The sequence below is a fragment of the Panthera tigris genome, chromosome A2, assembly GCF_018350195.1.
Source record: "Panthera tigris isolate Pti1 chromosome A2, P.tigris_Pti1_mat1.1, whole genome shotgun sequence".
Lineage (NCBI taxonomy): Eukaryota > Metazoa > Chordata > Mammalia > Carnivora > Felidae > Panthera > Panthera tigris.
The window spans coordinates 142,808,121-142,820,877 of NC_056661.1; the positions used below are offsets into that span (position 1 = coordinate 142,808,121).

General features: G+C 40.6%; 1 protein-coding gene across 7 annotated transcripts in view; it reads right to left on the bottom strand.

Moving 5' to 3' along the window:
• GCC1 (GRIP and coiled-coil domain containing 1) overlaps positions 1 to 12,757 on the bottom strand; it is a 58,505-nt gene that overhangs the window by 7,242 nt on the left and 38,506 nt on the right. For 3 of the 7 annotated variants that reach the window (XR_006212380.1, XR_006212390.1, XR_006212377.1), the window contains one exon: positions 4,308 to 4,429. The exons of 2 other annotated variants lie outside the window; for them this stretch is intronic. The gene's annotated coding sequence lies outside the window, so the exon portion shown is untranslated. Of the gene's footprint in view, positions 1 to 4,129; positions 4,430 to 12,757 lie in introns of all 7 variants that reach the window. 2 more of the 7 variants (XR_006212382.1, XR_006212381.1) reach the window with 1 other exon arrangement.

Genomic DNA, 12,757 nt, shown 5'->3' on the forward strand with positions numbered 1-12,757 from the left:
TTTCTTGGAAAACATATATCTTCCTGGCTTTATAGAGCCACTTTTAATAATAATTAAAAACATAAAATAATAATAATTGTACTTTGGACGTATACAGTACTTCTGCATGAAAACTGGAAGCATTCTTTCATGTAAGATAAATACCTCTGTAAAAATATCATGTTGTTTCTTCATGCTTACTATATAACATGTTCTAAAGATAATCTAATATTAATAATGAAAGGATTAAGACTGTGATTTTCTTTTTTCAGGAAAATATCTCAGTGGCTCCCTAAAAACAAATTCAGGTCATGAATTTTACATATTTTCTTCTACATTTAAGGTCCCTGATGATTAGTCACAAAGTAGTGATTAGCAAGAAATGCATGCATAAGCATGCTTCATGTCCTAGGAGATAAAAACAGGGAACAAAGAGAAGAGATAGCTACTTCTCCTTTTGAAGACATAAATGCAGGAAATTTGGTCATAAGGACACCAGACCCACTGGTTCAAAAGCTATAATCCAGACCAACAAAAGCTTTGTCAGTAAGTGTTACAGCATATATAGCTCAGCTTAAATATCATGAATATGCCTCACTCAGACTTCAGAATACGTGCAAAACATTGACACAACCCGCACACTTTTATCCTGTGCCTGGTCTGCTCAGGCCCCAACCAGAGGCCATGTGAAACCACAAAAGTGAAGGTAGCCATGACACATCCTGAGCCCTCCAGAGGCTCCCAGCTTATTGAGAGATATGACTGGTGCATAGGTAATTATATCAAGGCAAAGAGTTGGAAATTCTCAGAATCAGAAGAATCAGATGGAGTACTGAGGAAATTCACATAAGGGAGCTATTACTTCTGCATGGAGGGACTGAAGAAAGCAAACTCAGCCCTCAACCATATGGCCAAGTAAAGCCATGAAAGTGTATGGGCTGCAAGAGGGGCCCTTTCAGGCTAACGTAAGCATGTATCACACTCAATCATTGGACAGGAATGCAGTCCCATTTCACCAATGTTTGCATAAGCTATTCAAAGACTAAATAAAGGTACACATATCATAGAATTGTCCATAAGCCAAAAAGAATGAGGCAAGGTCAGAAAACATGAGCAGGTGAGCCAAAGAGACAAAAAGCAAGGATTCTGTTCAAGTAATTAGCCTGACACATGTATTTTTACACTGGGCCCTTTTAATTCTAGATCCAAGCCTTAAATAGGATATTTTAGAAGCTGTGATCTGGCCATTGGGCATTAGGGAGCTATCATGGGAGGCAGGAGCACGCATGTCATGTGACATGTCCATGGCCAGTCAGACGCTGAGAATGAAGAACAAGCACACGTGTGGAGCCCACAAGTGGGTAGAGAAGACACGCTACGCTGTTAGCCCAAAAAGACCAAAGTTTTCCACTTTCCATTAGAATATTCGCTTCTGTCTTTGCTTTGAAAGAAGAAAAACTAATTATAACAGTGCCATTTTTATTTTTGGAGCCTTATTCCCTTCATTTGATGATCTACAATCAAGCTACAATTGTGGAGACCAGATATATCACCAAGGGGTCCTTGAAATTATGCATTCATCATTTCCAAGATACGTGTGCAGCAAGAACATTCATATTATTTGATCGTATTTTTGACAACCAAATAACATGTATAACATATATTCTTTAAAACTAATAATTTTTGCAAAAGTATATAAACATCTGATTATATTTTAAAATCTCTCTTCCAGCACATGTAGCAACTAGTTCGTGAGCTGATTTAATTTGACATGTGAAAATTAATCAACATCCTATCTTTGATCCATGCACGTAATTTCATTGATTTCAGTGGAATCTATCTTCAAGGGGCAAGGATAGAATCACTCCATAATTATCTCTACCAATCCAGTCGCTAGAGTTATTACAAAAGCCACTTCACTTTCCATATTGACTTTTGGAAACTCAAAGTACATATATTCTGTTGAATTTGTTCCTGCCATATGCAGAGTATGAAATCCATCATGAAATTTGTAATATAAAATTACCAGAACAAAAATGTATCTGAATTGATGAGAGTGAACGTTTCTGAATATTTCAGAGGGAGATACAATTTTACATTTACTTCTTCAGTATATAATCTAGGATAGAGAGAAAGGCCCTCCATGGGCCTCTTATTACCATTTAGCAATAATACCAACAATCCTTGTTTCTGTCCCATCCTTCAGAATGCTGCTCTTTACCTTTTACAAATATCTCCCTAACTGCTTTCCAAAATTCACTCTCTTCCTTGCCTCAGCAGTACTCCCCAGCCATAGTCCAACAATATAATATGGAACTTAATTAGAAACTTAGCCCTGAAAAAGGCACTTCGTGCTTCTGAAACTAGAAGAAGATGTAATGAAATAGCTAATACCAAGAGCATTAAACCAGTTCACAGAGCTCTTTTCTGTATAAGGCATCAGTTAAAATTACTCAAGCCCACAACAAATAAATTGAGCAAGAAAGATGTCATAGAATCTGTTTTCATTATCTTTCTTCAAAAGAACTACAAATTCAGGTATTCTTTTTTTTTCTTTTTCCCTTGAAGCTCCAGTTTAATTCTCTTCTGAGGTAATGTCTTTTATTATTTTTTTAATCGAAGTAAGGAATTAATTTCTTTCTTCTTTCTTTCTTTCTTTCTTTCTTTCTTTCTTTTTTTGATGTTCACATGAAAAAGAGCCCAGAGCTCTGCCCAGGGGAATCAGAAACATTTTACATTTGTTTTGCTGTTAAAACCTGCACAGTTTATCTGCAAAGACAATGTCTATTTTCACATCCATTGACAGTCTTACTAAATAAGTGATACCATGAGTACAATCTTCAGGAGCCAAAAAACTAAAATCAGCACATATCACCCAATTTTTTCTATTAAAAGCATTTACTCCTTCTAAACAAATTAACTCAAAATGGATCATGGCTTTAAATGGAAAACATAAAACTATAATTAGAAACAAAAAAATATACACAAAAACTTTGGGTCTCGGAACAGGCAAAAAGTTCTTAGACTTGACCCAAAAAGCATAATCCATTAAAGGAAAACTCGATAAATTGGACCTCATCAGATTGAGGACTTTTGCTTTGCAAAAGACTGTGAAGAGGATGAAAAGCAAGCTACAAATGGGAAGAAAATGTTTGCAAACCACATGTCCCACAAAAGACTAAGATCTAAAAAATATAAAGAATTCTCTGAATTCAACAGTTAAAAAAAAAAAGTAACAATCCTTTAGAAAATGAGCAGGGGCATCTGAGGGTCTCAGGCGGTTAAGCGTCGACTCTTGATTTTGGCTCAGGTCATGATTTCAAGGTTAGTGAGTTGGAGCCCCCTGTCAGGCTCTGCACTGACAGCACGGAGCCTGCTTGAGATTCTCTCTCCTCTCTCTCTGCTCCTCCCTCTTTCTCTCTCTCAAAATAAATAAACTTAAAAAAAAATGGGGAAAATCTGAATATCTGGGTTATGATACTGTACTATAGTTTTGCAAGAGGCTACCATTGGGGGAAAGTGAGTACATGGTACGTGGGATTTCTCTGCATTATTTCTTGCAACTCATGGGAATCTCAAATTATCTCAATAAATGTTCAATTAAAAAAAGGCATTCTTTACTCTCAGCATACTAAAATAGTATCTTCCTCTTTAACAGGAGTTTTACGTCCCTCACACAACCAAATGCTAAGAGTATTTGGTTATAGAGTAGTTATAAGAGTAGTAGAAGTACTCTTATAACTATTACAAATAGTTACATATTGGTACATAATTTTTTCAGTCATAGAAGAAAACTACCTTTAAGTCAGATATGATTCACTACTCTAAATATTTGCTTTTATTTTTGCCATGTATACATTTCAGCATGCCCTACTCTAATAAACCCTTCCTATCTTCTACCACAAGTAGCATGGTGGCTAAAGCTTCAGTCTTTAAAATACAATTATCTGGGTCAAACCCAAGTTTCACATAAATTTATGATTTATGTGTGCTTAAGTTCTCCATGACCCAGGTTCCTCCACTGAGAAATGGAATGAAAAGTAATACTAACCTAAAAGGGTCATCATGACAATTGAATGAGTTCACATGTGCATATAAAGACTTGACCTAGAACCTTATACAGAGAAAATGCTCAATAAATATTACTTACTATTCCAGGACACACATTATTCCTGCTGTTTTATCACCATCAGGGTGACTATGGCCACACACAGATGGGATTCACAAACCGAAGGGGAGAAACTACGGTGAAGGCCATGCCATATGAGGGAGTATCCATTCTTGTGATGATATGAATGGCGCCCTTTGTTGGCAGCTGAATGACTTACTCTGGAAATCTCTTTATGCTCTGTACGAAAAAGCCACTTTGCTCTGTTTCTCTCTTGATGTCCACGCTCCCACAGTCCTGTGACACAAACTCATCTCTTTGATTAAACTGAATTCAGGGTACCTGTAAATAGTAACAGATTGTGTTTCCATGTTTTGTTTGTAGCCTGATTTTTTTTTTTTTTTTTTTTTTGGAACGTAGAAGAGATGGCTTAGGTTTGTAATGACAGAAAAGGCAAAAAGTTGTAACTTTAAAAAATTGGGGTAAAAAAATAGGTTTCATAAAATTTACCACTTGAATCATTTTTGAGTGTACAGTTGAGTAGCGTTAACCACATTCACTTTTTTGTGCAATAGATATCCAGAACTTCTCATCTTGCAAAACTAAAACTCAATACCCATTAAAGAAAAAAAAATTCCCTGTTTCCCTTTCCCCCAGCCCCTGGCAACCACCATTTTACTTTCTGTTTCTATGAGTTTGACTACGTTAGACACATCGTAAGTAAAATCACAAGGTAAATGTCTTTTTGTGACTGGCTTATTTCGCTTAACATAATGTCCTCAAGCTTCATCCATGTCACTCCTTCCTTTTTAAGGCCAAATGATAGGATAATATTCCCTATCCATGGTACATTTTCTTTATCCATTTACCCATCGATGAACATTTAGATTGCTTCCATCTCTTGGCTATTGTGCATAATGCCACTGTGAACGTGTAAATACATGTCCTTGAGACCCTTCCTTGAATTCTTTTTTTTTTTTTTTCTGCTTAAAATTCTTTTGGATATATACCCAAAAGTGAGATTGCTGGATCATGTGGTAGTTTGATTTAAAAATTTTTGAGGACCTGTTATACTGTTTTCCATAGTGGTTGCACCATTTTACAATCCCACCAACACTGTATATGGTCGCCCACACTTGCTTTTTTCTGGTTTTTTGAGAGCAGCCACCCCAATGGGCATGAGGTGATATCTCACCATGGTATTTGTATTTCTCTTATGACTAGTGATGTACTGCATCTTTTCATGTTTGTTGGTCGTCTGTATGTCATCTTTGGAGAAATGCCTTTTCAAGCACTTTGCGTACTTTTTAATCGGGTTATTTGGTTTTTGTTGAGTTGTAGGACTTCTTTGTGTGTTCTGGATATTAAAAGAATGCAACTTTGAAGGTAGAAATAAATGGGAGTGAATTTTTAAAAATATTATGAGTCAATAAATATTATAATTAAGTATGTCAGCAGCTTGAATGGCTCTTACATGCAGCAAGGTTTGGGACAGAGTCTTAAAGCTTTCTTTGTTTCTCCCTCCAGCGCCTTATCAGCACTTTATATCCAGGACCTACTCTATGTTCTTTGTCAATGGCTTCTCTCTCCTCTCTATTGACCAAGCCAGAAACTCCACTTTTTTTTTTTTATCTCCTATTTCCAACCAGTTTTCAAATACTATCCACTTCATCCATGACTAGATAACTCTATAAAAATATTAAGTAACTTCTTAGGACAACAATGAAGGAAGGTCTCCAAGAGCATGAAAACAAACTTTGTTTGTTTTTAATTTTTTAATGTTTATTTATTTTTTAGAGAGAGACAGAGTGTGAGCAGGTTGGGGGCAGAGAAAGAGGGAGACGCAGAATCTGAAACAGGCTCCTGATCTGTCAGCACAGAGCCCGATGCGGGGCTCGAACCCACAAACCATGAGATCATGACCTGAGCCAAAGTTGGACGGGTAACTGCCTGAGTCACCCAAGCACCCCTGCTTTCTGAGTCATAATCAGAATTTGGGCACTTCTTCCACAACTTCTGGCAAGTTGCTAGGCTTTCTAGTATCATCCCAGCACAATTCCTGGTGCCAGATATGTGCGATTGTAAGTTAAAGATCTATCCTCAGCATCCGGCTACCATATTTCTGGTTTCTAAGTTAGCTTCAACCAGGAACAGTGAAAATGACACGATGTAAATGTACCATATCCAGTCAAATATCTCAGAATGCACTATGTGTCATCAGCATCCACCTTGTGTGCTGATAGAATTCGCTTCCTTACGCTCTAAGTTTGAATCCTCCTACTACATGAAGCAATTTTACAGGTCATCATGTTCAACCACTACCATGTGCAAATCCTTCTCTTTTTAGGTTCCTGGACCCAACTGCAATGTGGTGAGGGCCAGGTAGGGGCAGGAGTCTTCCATACCAACAAGCAATTCTTGGGACACCAATTGGGTGTCCATGAATTCAACTCAATTCTGACACTATTGGGGCACCTGGGTGGCTCAGTCAGTTAAGTGTCCAACTTCGGCTCAGGTCATGATCTCCCGGTTCATGAGTTGGTGCCCCATGTTGGGCTCTGTGCTGACAGCTCAGAGCCTGGAGCTTGCTTTGGATTCTGTGCCTCCCTCTCTCTCTGCCCCTCCCCTGCTCATGCTCTGTCTCTGTCTGTCTCAAAAGTAAACATTAAAAAATAAGAATTAAAAAATATATTTAATTTAATTTAATGTAATTTAAAAAGCAATTCTGACACTATCCATCCCTAGATAGCATCAGATTCCATGAGGGCACAGTCCCACAAGACACACATACCCCCCAACTTCACACACCCCATCTGGGTAGCAAGCCCAGATTGTTACCTGGTTTCTGACCAAACCACTAGAGACTGGAGGTCTCCACACCCCCCTCCTTGTACTTCAGATTCAAATCACATTCCAGGTTGTTACTGTACTTCTGACTGACCGGCTATAAATCTGAGGTTCCCGAGACCCTTCCTTAGATTTGACTAATTAGAGCAACTCACAGAACTCAGGAAACCCATTTACTCACTAGATTACCAACTTACTATAGAAGGATAAAACTCAGGAACAGCCAGATGGAAGAGATGCAGGGCAAGGTGCCAGGCGGGGGGGGGGGGGGGGGGGGGGGAGGTACCTTCCAGGCATACTACTCTCCCCAATCTCCCCAAACTCACCATCCTGGAAGTCCTCTGAACCTTTTTGTTTTTTATGGAGGCTTCATTACGTAGCAACTGATAAAACTCAATCTCAAGCCCCTCTCCCTACCCCAGAGGTCAGGAGGGGCAAGAAGTTCCAACCCTCTAATCACATAGTTAGCTTCCCTGGTGCCAGCCCCCGTCCTTAGAAGCTTTCCAAAAATTGCCTCATTTGCATCAAAAAAGACCCCTGTATGGCCCTCAGCACCTAGGAAATTCTGAGGGTTTTAGGAGCTCTGTGCCAAAACAGGAACGAGACCAAATATACTACATTTATTATTATAAACTACAACATCACACCTCCCAACGGCTGAGCAGTCAGTACTATCTCTACACTGTAACTAGATAAACTTAAGTCCTGGAAACCAGCATTATTTTCTCCAGTACCAGTAGAGTCGAAGTTTCTTTCCTTTCAAATACAATGTTGTTCAAAAGAGCAGTTGGTCTTGGGGTGCCGGGGTGGCTCAGTCGATTAAGCATCCAACTTTTGATTTCGGCTCAGGTCCTGATCTCACGGTTCGTGGGTTTATGCCCCACATCGGCTCTGTGCTGGCAGCGCGGAGCCTGCTTGGGGTTCTCTCTCTTTCTCCCTCTCTCTCTGACCCTCCCCTACTTGCACTGTCTCTGTCTCTCTGAAAATAAATTAAAAAAAAAAAAAAGAGCAGTTTGTCTTATCTAGGAAGCCAGGTAACAAGGAAGGCCAAATCCCTGGCTAGACTTAAGAATACAGGATAGCAAGGCAGCTACAAGCGTTGGAAGTACAGCTTCTCTCCCCCTGACCTTGACCCCTGTGTCATTCCGTCTTACCTGTGCTTCCACCAGACAGTTGCTTACATATCAGCAACTCTGTCCTATCCACAGAGAAACAGAAGTTAGACTTCAGTCTGCAAGCTCATCCCCATTCGATCTAAAAGTTTGATATCCAAGCCACTGCTTTGGGTAACGGTCTAAAAACCAGCAGCCTGGTGAGACACACAGCTCTGTTCAGCCTCTAACAAATGCTTTTGGTCACAGTAGCAGGCTCTCCAAAGAACAAGAAGGAATCAACTGCTGAGCCCTCTCAGAGTTGCAGACACCCCACAAAGCAACTGGGCCCCAGCCTCCGAGACACCTAGACATGAAACGAGAAGGATGAGCACACTGCAGAGCTCCTGCATCTTTTAAATGAACATAATTTTTCAGAGGATACAACGGAGCCTGGAGAAAGAATAAATATGGCACTCTTCAGAGCCAGTGACTGTAAAAAAAAAAAAAAAAAAAAAAAAGATATGTGCTAACATTTAGCCAATATATTCCTCACCATTGACTATTTTCCCTGTCCATTCTAAGACATTCATTATCAGATAGCTTTGCCTAAATGCTATCATTCTACCATTTGTTGCAAGAGATGCAATGAAATGCCATCAGCTCTTGTCCATGCTCACGATCAGATAAATGGGTGTGAGAAGCAGTTCTCTGTACATAGAAAAGCTTTCATTATCATGTACTTTTGCTGGCATTTTTTAAAGGGGAGAGGGAGCTAACATTATTCATACATTGAATCAGAGCCTTAAGTGCAGCGCGAGAGAAGGCTCCCAAACTCGGCTGTGTATCACATCACAACACTGACATCTGTTGGCTATAAGTGTACTGGATCATCTAGTCCTTCCTTTCCCTGCAGCCACAGAACAGCTTCTAAACCAAATCTTTTCAGGGTCCTCGGCCATTTAAGGTATGTTACGTGCTTCATTCCCAATAGACTGCAAACTTGTGTTCACAGTTTCTCGTGTTAGCCTTCAACTCTCTCATGACACAAGACTTTATGTCATTTTAATTCTTTTCTAAAACCAAGCAGACATTCGTGTATGCAGCATACGCGCTAATCCAAACATAAGCTACAAAAATGAGGGGACTGTCCTTTTACTGATACAATTTTGAAATGTATGTCATGAGGAAGATGACACAAACATGTTTATTGACACATCAGCATGTCCCCCCACACGAATGCTTCCTGTTATTCACCATGTTAACTGCTCTTTCCTCCTTTCTTGACCCCATTCTCCACTGTGTTCTTTTCCCCAGGATCCCGCACTCCTCTTTTTCTTCCTCTGCCCACTGAACTATGAGAATCCACAAAGACTCCCTCGCCAGGCCTCCAGAGGCCTTCTAACATGTGGTGTCTAGGGAACTGTATCTAAGCACATGGTTTAATATTGCATACTAGAAGAACACCTTGATCTTTCCTCTTCTGTATCTCCTGAGGTTTCAAAGACTAAGAGTAAGAGGGATTACCTCCAAAGCCCCTTATTTAATGCTGTGATTTCATCAGTATCAATCAGCATCTGTATCAATATCTATAGCTTTACCATAAAAACTGAGCTTTGTCTCCCCTTCTGAATCAACACGCCATTCCAACTCCCCCATATCTACCAAATGCAGCACTCTCCTTCCAGCCCCTCAACTGCAGCTGGGCATGGTTTCGTGGTGTCGTGGTTGCCTCCTCTCCCTTCTCCCCCACAACATTCCTTACCCCTTCCCGTGGCAGGAGGCCTGACCCCCTCCCACTGCCTCTCACCTAGATAGAGACAACAAGACACTCTTCCTCTTCCACGACGCCGATTACCATCTATGTACTGATGACTCCCACATCCCGTCTCCAGCCTAGACCTCTCCCCTAAACTCCAGACCCATGTAATCCACATAGTCCACAATGGATCATCTTCACTTGGCTATCCCCCGGCACCTGAAACTCTACATATCCAAAATCAAATCCCTATTCTTTCCCCTCTCCCCCACAAACTGCTCCCTCTCCTCTGTTCCTTATATCTCTGATCGCTGACTTCGCTACCCAAGCCAAAAACCTTGGGGTCATCCACAGCTTTACCTGTCCCTCAGATAGCAATATCCAATCAATCACAGAAGCTTAATTAATTCACCTGTTGATTCCAGCTCCTGGTTTACTCTTTATTTCATTCATGTCTCACCAACCCAACTATAGCAGACACCACAGTCTAACACTTAAGATGTGTGCTCCTTCCTCCTCTGTAGCATGGAATTGTCACCTATCCACATGGAAACTATATTTTCTAGCCCCTAGTATCCGGGGATAGGGAAGAGAGCATACGATTAATTGTTGCGCATGGAATATAAGCCGATGTTACTTGTACTACTTAGTATTTACAAAGCAGATATACATTCCCAAGGCTCTTTCCTCACCTACCAGCAGAATGGAGTGGACTCTTGGGTCTTGGAAGATGATGGGACCACAAGATAGAAGGAACCTAGGACTCTGAATGAGCACTTAGAACGCTGTCTACCAGGGATACTCATATTGGGCTGTGATACCACTTGAAACGAACTTTTGTTGTATCGAGCCACTGAGAGTTCTGGGCTTTATAGCCTGAAAAGTACTCTCTGACACTAACTAGTTCAGGGCCCCATCATTTCTCCCCCACGTTACAGCAGGTGACTCTCAGCTGATCTGTGCCTTTAGCCTTGGTCTGCATGCCTCTCTTGCTTAGTACAAGCTCCATGAAGGCAGAGGCTGGCTCTGCTTGTTCAGCGTATCCCCATCAGGAGCACAGCACCTGGTATGCAGTAAAACTGACTAGGATCCTTTCTTCCCAATCTCTCCCTAGCCCACACTCTTGGTTTCTATTACCTCATGCCCCTTTCCCTTTTACCCCAACACACACACACACACACACACACACACACACACACACACACACACTCACCAAGGTTCGACTTGAGCCCTCCTTCTAGTCCTCACATCCCATTCCTTCCTACCAAGGCCCTTTCCTCTCAAGTCGCTTAGAGCTCAGCTTCTGTGAATTTTTCTGTAACTTCACTGGGAATGATCATGCTAACATTTATCTATCCCATTGCATTATGTACCTTGTCTTAGACCTCCCCTTGCATTTGCAATAAATTCCTCGTGTGTGTGTGGCATGTATTCTGTCCCATCTCCTGTGCTACCTTACACACTCCTGGGGGAAGAATTGAGGTTCACTCTTACACACAGAGCTCCTCAGCAAATGCTCGATAAACGCCACCCACTGAATCCAATAATTTGCTTTGTATCATACATACTCTACGTAGCATCTTCTGGGATGCCTCTGGATCCAAACCTTTTTTTTCCCCCATACTTGAATTAGAGGGATTTTAATAAATCCTACGTAAATTCTACATAAAACTAAATTCTACATAAATCTAAAAGGAAACACAGCATTTACAAAGAAAAGCATCTCTCCGTTACCTCCTTTGTGACTATGTAGTTTTCCATAAAGGGGAAATAGATTGTTAGAGTATGAAATAAGCTATTAGGTCCAATGCATAGTTGTCATTAATAACAATTAATAGTAAAAGTTACAATTTAATGTCTATTAAACCAGTGTCTGGCCCACAGTACACACAAGTTGTTTTCTTGCTGTTTCTGAATTTTATCAACTTCTTCCTGAGCTTCCTTTCTTGAGGGAGCCCGTAACTGAGGAAGGGAGCTATACCAGAGATACCTGGACGGCTCACTGGTGAGGCCTTCCAAAAGATGAGGGGTCTGGTGGGCATGCCAGAACATAGCTCGAGAAGAAGCACCAGGGGTGATCAGCCTCAGAGAAGACTCCTATCTTCATAGGGTGGCTGCTGGGAAGTGACAGGAGAATCCTGGCGATGCGAAGCCTGGTCATCATACAGACACCATTACCACCACCGTAATCCACCCAGTTCATATGCTCCGCTCCTCACACAGTCTACACATCAACGTCGGACATGTGGTCGGTCAAGTGACGTGGGTCATCTTACACACATGGGAGGTGTGCATCTATCATAACTCCCAGTAGGCTGACACATGGGCCAGCCTAGGACCAAAATCCCTCCAAACTTTTCAGTTTAGCGCCCTTCAAAGAGACATACCCTAGCCCTCAAATACAGTTGTTAAAGCTTTCAGGCGTGCCTCACCGTGCATCTGAAAAATCATTTTTCATTTATGAGCTGTACCTTATCACTCTGTGCAGCCACCATATATGTTATGCTGCACAAAAATAATTGATTACTTATGAGTGACAGAGTAATTGGCACTACCCTGGTTATTCAGCTATTTTTATGCATTATAATTACCAGCTTCAGTACACTAGACAGAATTTAATGTTCTTGAAAATTAATATTATTGAAGGACTTAATACAAAAGCATGTAATGTTCTTAAATTAAAAACTTGTCACACACGCTGATAGAGTCTCACACTGTTGGCTATTTATCAACATTTTGTTTTAATCATTTCAAACCTTTTTATCAAGGTACAGAGCCTGGAGCTCGTGTCAGTTCAGTACAACTGAATTCTAGTGGCTCACAGTCTGAATTAAAGTTGGCAATAACAATGTTATATGTCTAATGTTATATCGAAGACCCAGAATCTGTTGCCTACCGACCTGTATTACAGCTATGAGTTCCTTGAAAGCAAAAAAAACAAAAACAAAAACAAAAACAAACAAACAAAAAAAA